Raw genomic sequence first — 8,920 nt, 5'->3', positions numbered from 1 at the left:
TGTTACATCCAATCCGACTATATATAATTGGTCTTTAATTTTATTTAGCTAGTCATCACTTGGTGTAATCGATTAATTAATTGAGTTAATTGGTTAATTTTACCAATTAATGGTCAGTTAGATTGAAATCGAATTCAATTATATTAAGTTAAATTTTGATGTGATTTTCAAATCCGAAATCAAAGCAATGAGGAATTTGGAGAAAATAAGGATACCAGTAAAATTCAGAAATTGCTGCAAGTGTGTGAGGCTTTACTTGAATGGATGTGCCCTTTTTAATAGACAAGAGAAATCAAAAGTTATCGTATGGACAAGGGAGAAGAATGTTTTCAAGAACTAAAGATTCAAGATAAAGCAAAGAGAAGGAATGAAGGAAAGGAAAAAGGGAGGTGGAATAAATAAGAGAATAGTAACTATACCACTATGGATTTTATTAGACATTTAAAAAGATTTTATCATCTGCAATAAGGTTTTATTAAAGGACTTGGAGGTATACCAATATAGAACGACGAGGTAATGAGAAAAACTCCAAGGTTCCGGAAAACTCATAAATACTAGTATTCAACGTATGGTAGAAATTAATAATGATAGTAACGTATATGAATTGAAAGATTTCGTTCCAGAGTTAGCCACATGAATGGTTTATTTGATGAAGAACCGAACAATGCTATTGGAAGACTCACCCATGTTAAGAAGAAATAATGAGTTATGAGAATGAAGAACTTAAATAGGAAAGAAAGTGGAATCAAAAGGATGATAAAGAAAATTTATAAAGTGCCATGATATAGGTAAGATATGGGTATTATGTGGGACAGAAGTAAAGTGAAGAATTTGATGAAACACTAGTAAATTGAGATAAAGAATGCAACCCAGGAGTATGGTTAAGTACCAAGGGCTAGAAGAAAATATCTAGTTACCAGACATAAAGAGAAAATGGGGGAAACATATAAATAAATGTTATACCTACCCAAGAATTAAGGCTAACATCAAAGACTAGATACATTTCGCCAAGAGATGTCTTAGTGAAGTCACCTGAGAACCCAAGGTGAGGAAAGCGTTAATTGAATCATTATTGACAGGTTATCCAAACCTAGTCATTCTCTTTTATTAATAAGCAGTTTATCCAATAAATGGGTTAGTTGTTGCTTGAAGAAATTGTGGTACATCATCAGATCCAGGGATTGATTGTAAATGATCAAAATTATTTAATTTGAGATTTGACAGAAGTTTTCAGAATACAATGAATTATGTCGAACCAGAATAGTATATACCACTCCTAAATGGACAGGCATTAAGTAAGGAGGAACTAAAAGATAGGAATTTGGCTAAACATCGTTAACTCAAGGGATTCAAGTAACTCCGAGAATATGATACAAGACATAGATGTCAAAGAAGGTTTTCTGATAATATGGCATAACGAAAGAATAAACGTTATACGTGATTAGACGTCAAGGAAGAGCATTTCAGTTAATTTCGTATAAGAACTCTTAGAACTAAAATAAATGATAATATGGGTTAGAATATGCGGGTGACGCCTCCAGGTTAGTATATTTTCTTCTAAATAGTAAGAGATTGTCGCTTGGTAGATATACCCGAAATTGATTCAAGGAAATTAAGGTATGATGATTAGTTTGTGCGTCAATCATATTAAGTTGAGATTTTCTCGTTAATTCTTAATTCTGGAGTAATTTCGAGAACGTTAGAAATTGAATACGTCATGGTTTCAGTATATCATTCGCATATGGACAAGAAGATTAAAGAAACGATTAAAGAGCCTCGAATGCGATTACAAACTAGGTTAATTGAACAAAAAAACATGTGGGAATGAGGTTCAACAACCCGTAACTATTGGAAACGTTTATGAGCACGAATTACTAGAATTATAAAGAAAAGAGAATTAACATGCATTATGCTGGTCCTTTTGAGATAGTAAAATAGGCAGGATAATTGTACGTGAGTTGACTTCACCGCCACACGTATAGCAGGTTCATAGGTGTTTATATGTGTATACTTAGGAAGAGTAATTTAGCTCCGTTATATATAAAATAGAGACTTGAGTAGTGTTATGTGAGCAACTAATTGAATAAGATGTTAGCAAGATGTTGTTGAGTAATGATTGATGTTGCGAGTTAAAGTTTATGAAAAGTTGTAAGGTTGAGGATCAACCTGAGAAAATGGAGGTGAGATACTTAAATGTATCATTATCTGATCCTTAGTGTAATTCTGATGACATAATCCTTTTAAGGGGGGAAGGATGTAATATCTGGGATTTAGCATGTAATTATTATTATCAATAAATAATTATTATGTGATTATTATGAGATTTTTGGTGAATTATCTGATTATTGGCGTTGATATGTGGATGTTTATATGTGGTAAAGTATAAGTAAGTTAATTTTACTATGTACAGAATAAAATATAAATAATTATGGTATTTTTACGGTAATTTTTGGAGTGTTATATGATTTTATAATGATTTATGAATTTATTAATTATTTTCTGAATAATTACAAAACTATTTTATAAAGTCGGGAATCGTCCAACTTCAACCGTTTTTACGTTTTTACAACCCGAAACTCTTCGGATAACTCCATCCTAACCTAATCTGATTATTCCGGACATTTTTCGTGTTTTGACATTTTCGATCCGGATTACAGTTTGACCCGTACGCGTCCCGACGTAAAATTTTCGATACGATAATCATTTTGATAGATCAATAAAACCCGTATTCCTAAAAGACGGGATATTATTACATTATTTTCGTATAAAGTATTTTATAAGAAGCCCGGTTTTGATAATTATCCAAAATTGATATCAAATCGAATCATTTTTGCAGTTACTTAGCGGTTAAGTAACTTATTTTTCGATCCAATACGATCCAACGGGTATTAATATTCCATAAATATAAATAGCCTTTTTCTTATTTCATTTTATTCATATAATCACAATCATACAGTAAAAATATAAAAATTACAGAGAAAACCCCCCAAAATCGTTGTGTTCTTGAGAATCAAATCAAAAAACGAAAGCGTTATCGAACTCAGAATCAATCGTGCCATATACCGAATCGAAGCTCTTAAAAAAGTTCTATCAGAATAAATCATCAATTTCAGTGCATAAATCAAGGTGATTTTATTATTTAATTGTTTTAATTCAAATTATTTTAGGATTAAAATAGGAAGTTTTGTTCTTGATGTTGTTTGTGTAATTTGATGCTTGAATCATGTAGATCTTTTCTTCCTGGTCATTTTGGTATATTATATGATGAATTTAGAGTTCAGTAACATGTTAAAATTGTTGTTTGATTCTCGAAATTAAAAATTAGGGTTTATGTGTTTGAATGTTCTTAATTAAAAATTAGGCGTTTCTTTGTTAGGGGTTATTAGATGAAATTGATTGTACAAACTTATAGATCATCCAAAGACGATTCGATTGATGTATAGATGGTGAACAAAGGATACTAGGAAGGCGATGATCGAAAAATGGGTCGAAACGGCGGCGTAATTTTCATGCGACGATTCCGGCCGTTTCGTTGATTTATTGACAATTTTGTTTCCATAATCTTGTTCCTGGCATCTTAGAGTTTATCCCCTATTAATTTGACAGTGTTCTGGGCTGATTTTCAGTCGCCGGAAAAGCTTCAGGCCGACGACCATGGCTTCTCCGGCGACCGGGGACGATGACTGTAACAATTACAGTTTAGTCCCCTGAGTTTTGCAATGTTTTCACTTCAGTCCCTGTATTTTCAGAATTTTATAAAAATCAGATTTCTGTTTAATTATTTCCAGAAATGGTATATTCTTTTTATAATATTTTCAGAAATTATTTTAATTATTTTTAAAATTCCAAAAATTCATTATTTATTTCTGAAAATTATTTTTAATTGTAAAATAAATCTTGATTAATTAATTAATTAATTTTAGTTGATAATTAATTATTTAACTAGTCAATTAATTTAAATATTAATTTATTAATTAATTTAATTAGTTATTAATTAATTTTAATTAATTACTTAATTAGATTTAATTATTTATTTAGATTTAAAAATTCAAAAAATAGTTTCAAGCTTTATAATATTATTTTAAACTATTTTCAAAACTTGATAATTATTATTAAATCATTTTAAAATCAGATTCGGGTGTTCGAACTCTGTCATTTAATTATAAAATGATTCAGAGACCCGTTTTAATTCCGAAACATGTTCAAAAATTCGTATTAAATATATGGAAAATCATTTTTGACCCCGAATCTTCTTTGAAAAATTATTTAGATTGAATATCTTGCATGCTATGTGCTACATGCTATCTGATTGATGTGTTATATGCATATGTGGTTATTGTTTGACTGTTTTAGTCATAACTTTGAATCCGTAAGTCGGATTTTGGTAAAACGAAGGGTAGATAAGATCTTGTAACGTCTATGTGATGATTAAAATAATATGAGATTGAGTATTGATAGATATTCATAATATCAAACAGAGGAAAGCAAGGCATAGGAAAGAAGAGCAAATGATCAGTAAATAGAACTAAAGCGTAGAAAAAGAAGGCAAATGATCGATGAATAGAAGCAAGACATAGAAAAAGAAGGAAAGTGATTGATGAGTAGGACTGTTAGATGAATACAAGTAAATTTGGAAATTATCTGTGATAAGGCAAGTACTTCTGAACCTTTCCTGAGATAAATTGCAAATATTTATGAACTTTCTCATAACATGTTGCGTGTATTCAAAATAAGTCTTGTTTTATATTGCAAGCGCTTTAAACTATTCAACCTTGAACCCTGATAATATCATTGAACTTGAGCTGTAAGCCTTATTTCTTGTAACCCACCGGCGATTGATTTCCCAGATATTGAACCATACAAATACGATACTACTCCACAAATACATACCCACCATAAACAAAATACTGAAACAAAATTATTTGAGCATACAAAAACTGATATACCCTATAACATCAAAGATTTATATCATGTATTATCATTGAACATTGTTAATCAGAAACCTGATTCTTCAACAGGCTTGAAGCCGTTCTTCATATATATACCTTGATATACCCTGGTGATACTCATGAAATATCTTATGCTCCGAGATAAATACTTTATTAATGTTAACTATGATTCAGCTTTATTGAATTATAATGGTTTTCATATTGAATCATTTTAGAATTGGATGGTTTTATAAATGTGGACCAGATTCATGGTCGAACTAGATTTATGGTTATATTAGGCCAATGCGTGCCTTGGATCCAGTATAGAGAGCAGAGCTGTGTGCCTTGCTCGGGGTTAGTATAGAGAGCAGAGCAGAGCTGTTTTAAAAATGAAAACTGAATATCCAATTCTAATCATTGCTTATTAAGAAACTTGATTCTTCAGAATCATTTCAATTGATCATTGTTTAACCTCAGTTATTGCTACTATGACTTGCTGAGCTAGTTAGCTCACTCTTGCAAACCTTTTTATGTTTTCAACAGTTGAAAATGAAATTGTTGGTAACGAGGATTCCCTGTCTAGTGTGCGAGCTAGGATTCCAGGTTAAGTTGGATCGAGCTAGCAGGAGCTTTATATTCTAGATGAGGTATGCAAGATTGTAAGAACGATATCATTATCAGTTGTAAGTTGAACTAGTTGGGATTTGGTACGATGTAAAAAAAGTTAAGGTTGTGGTTTGTTTTCATACTTTAACCTGTTGGGATCCATGGTTATGTAAAGAAGGTCAATGTATATAATATTTTATATACATGTTTATATATTGTGTGTGGATTGTGAACCCCAAACTTCTGACCCGGGTTTGGAGGGCGTCACACTCCTACTAGAAGCCAGGTTTATGAATTTGAAGCAGTGGTTAACATTGACGATGATGATGATATCTAATAACAGACTGATATTTCAGCTGAAGCGGTTAAATAGAGGATCTAAGAACAGTTTCGTACATTGACCGCTGGCATCGTTATGGTGGATATCACGGAGGAGGAGTAGCTAAAGTGATAAGTGGCATTTTATACCACTTAGAACATCTTATAATGGCTTAAATTGATGTCTTGAAATCAAGTATTTTATGTATTTGATGCGTTTTTTCTAGTGTTTTGCATTTCAGGGTATAACTTGCGTATGTAGGAAGATTTCATCAAAAATAAGCCTAGGAAGTTTGGCATTGGTTGTGGGAAGTTAGGAGCAGAATACAGCAGAAATCAGGAGCATAATGCGATATTTTCCAGTAGCCTGCTGGGCGCCCACTGAGGATCTGGGGCGGCCGCCCGGAGACGGGAAATTAAAATCTGATTTTTACACTTCTTATTCTGACGGACTTCTGAGACGGCTGGCTCTTGTAGGCTTCTATATAAGTAATCTTCAGAGACGTTTCACGATGTGTGGTATCAAGTAAGGAGCAAGGAGAGAAGAAAGAAGACCGTTTTAGCACATCGCAACGAAGAAGAGGAAGCATACATTTTCTTGTGATTCTTTTATTCGTTGAACAGTGGATGCTAGTTTTCTTTACTTTGAACCTTATTACTCTTGTGACATACTCTGGTTTTAATAAGTATTTTTCTTAGATTATACTGTGTATTATTATCATGTTTTCATATGAACCTATGGTGACGATGAGTTCTCTCATGGGCTAATCGTGATCATGGGGTCGTAATGGATTTACTATGGATTTCTTTAATTAGTTGTTCAATACCTTGGTGTGTGATGATTGTATGATATCTAGCATATGTTGTGCTTATTCATCTTATGTGCGTCGCGAACATATAAGATAGTCTGTTAATCTCTTGTGAAGCGACAATGGATCTTGAGATTTAGAACTTGCCATGCTAGCATAGGTTCATGTATGCGTATGCATGATTAGTGGGTAACTCTAACCGTTTTACTTGCCCTGTGTAATCATAATGAATAACTTGCACTTAAATCGTTATGTTGTCAAATTCTGTAGACATATAGGGTCTCAACATAATTGATGCCTATTCAACTTCTATCTTAATTATGGATGTTTGGTAGAATGGTATTAGTACAACGAAAGTTGGCTTTTATCAGTTTCGTGTTGTTCGATTAATATCATCACCAATACATACTAAGGGTAATAGTAATGACTATTGAAGGAAGTAGTAATGAAGTTATGATCTCATGTGTGTTTGATATTATTAATTCAAGTGTTATTTAAGTGTTTTATTCTCGTAGTTAATTATAGTTAATAATTAGTTAATCAATCTTAAGTGTTATTTTCTTTACATTGGGAAGTAATCGTACATTGGTGCGTAAGTTAATTGAACATAATTAGTCTGAGTCTCTTTGGGAATGAACTAGAAATTATTCTATATTACTTGCGAACACGTATACTTGCATGAATTATTAGCGCGTGTTTTGTGCCTTACAAGTTTTTGGCGCCGCTGCCGGGGACTCAGCGTATTTGTTTAGTTTATGTACTTGCCATCAGTGATCATTAAGACTCATTGATTAAGACGTGTTACTTATTGCTTCTGGTTATGTTTCAGGTACTCTAGCGAGCGTTTATGCAAACACGTTCTCGCACTCGCAAGAGGATTCTAGATACGGCTGAGGAGACAGACTCAGTTCTTGTTATTCCGGAGAAGATATATTTTGCAGATTCAGATAAAGAGAGTGAGCAGAAAGAACCAGTAATCATGGTTGATCTTATAGTTCCAGCAACAGATCCAGCTCTTATGGACTTTTCTCGGCCTAAAATTGATGACATTCAGTCAAGCATCCTTCATCCGACTATTCAGGCTAACACTTTTGAAATCAAGACGGGCAATATTCAGATGGTGCAGAATTATGTTTCTTTCGGAGGTGCTGCGACTGAAGATCCCAACATGTATATTAGGAATTTTGTTGAGATCTGTAGTACTTTCAAATATAATGGTATTACTGATTAGGCTATCAAGCTGAGGCTTTTCCCATTCTCTATGAGGGATAAAGCTAAGGACTGGTTACATTCTGAACCAGCTGGTCCATCACTACTTGGGAAGATCTTGCGCAAAAGTTTATGGTGAAATTCTATCCAATGGCCAAGACTGCAGCTATGAGGAGTGCTCTTACTCAGTTTGCGCAGCAACCAACAGAATCTATGTGCGAAGCTTGGGAGCGCTACAAGGAGATATTGAGAAAGTGTCCACATCATGGTATGCGTGCCTGGATGGTGATCACTGGGTTCTATAATGGTTTGGGGGCCCAATCTCGGCCCATGCTCGATGCAGTAACTGGAGGCGCCTTGTGGGCCAAAAGCTATACTGAGGCTCATAATCTTATTGAAACTATGGCTGCAAACGAGCATCAGAATCCAACTCAAAGGATGATGCCTAGGAAGGTAGCAGGTATTCTGGAAGTTGATACAGCTACAGCTATTGCAGCGCAGCTCCAAGCGCTGTCTTTGAAGGTCGATTCTTTAGCCAACTATGGAGTCAATCAGATAGCTATGGTCTGTGATCTTTGTGCATGCTCTCATGCTACGGATCGATGTTCTCTTATTAATACATATGTTCAGTATGTGAACAATTATCAGCGACCGCAGTAGCCTGTGCCAATAACTTATCATCCTAATAACAGAAATCATCTCAATTTCAGCTGGAGCAACAATCAGAATGTTGTTCAACAACCATATCAGCAACCTGTAAGTAAACAGTTTAATCCACCTGGATTCATGCAACCTCAGCATTATGCTCAAAGGCAATCATATCCTCAATAAGGAGGTGCTGCTCCACCTTCTAGTACTGATTTCGAGGAGCTAAAGCTGTTGTGCAAAAGTCAGGCTGTTTCTATCAAGACCTTGGAGAATCAAATCGGTCAAATAGCTAATGCCTTGCTCAATCGTCAACCCGGCATACTTCCCAGTGATACTGAAGTGCCAGGTAGGAAGGAAGCTAAGGAACAAGTCAAGCCTATCACCTTAAGGTCTGGAAAAGTT

General features: G+C 34.0%; 1 non-coding gene across 1 annotated transcript; it reads right to left on the bottom strand.

Annotated features, from left to right (window-relative positions):
• Positions 1-8,035: 8,035 nt before the first annotated feature.
• Positions 8,036-8,142, bottom strand: LOC141688128 (small nucleolar RNA R71). Its single transcript, XR_012561591.1, has one exon. It is a non-coding gene; the product is annotated as a small nucleolar RNA R71 (small nucleolar RNA).
• Positions 8,143-8,920: the final 778 nt, after the last annotated feature.

The sequence above is a fragment of the Apium graveolens genome, chromosome 9 (genome assembly GCF_009905375.1).
Source record: "Apium graveolens cultivar Ventura chromosome 9, ASM990537v1, whole genome shotgun sequence".
In the NCBI taxonomy this organism is placed as follows: Eukaryota; Viridiplantae; Streptophyta; class Magnoliopsida; order Apiales; family Apiaceae; genus Apium; species Apium graveolens.
The sequence above is the reverse complement of the archived record's forward strand: the minus strand, read 5'-3'. Positions and strand labels throughout refer to the sequence as shown.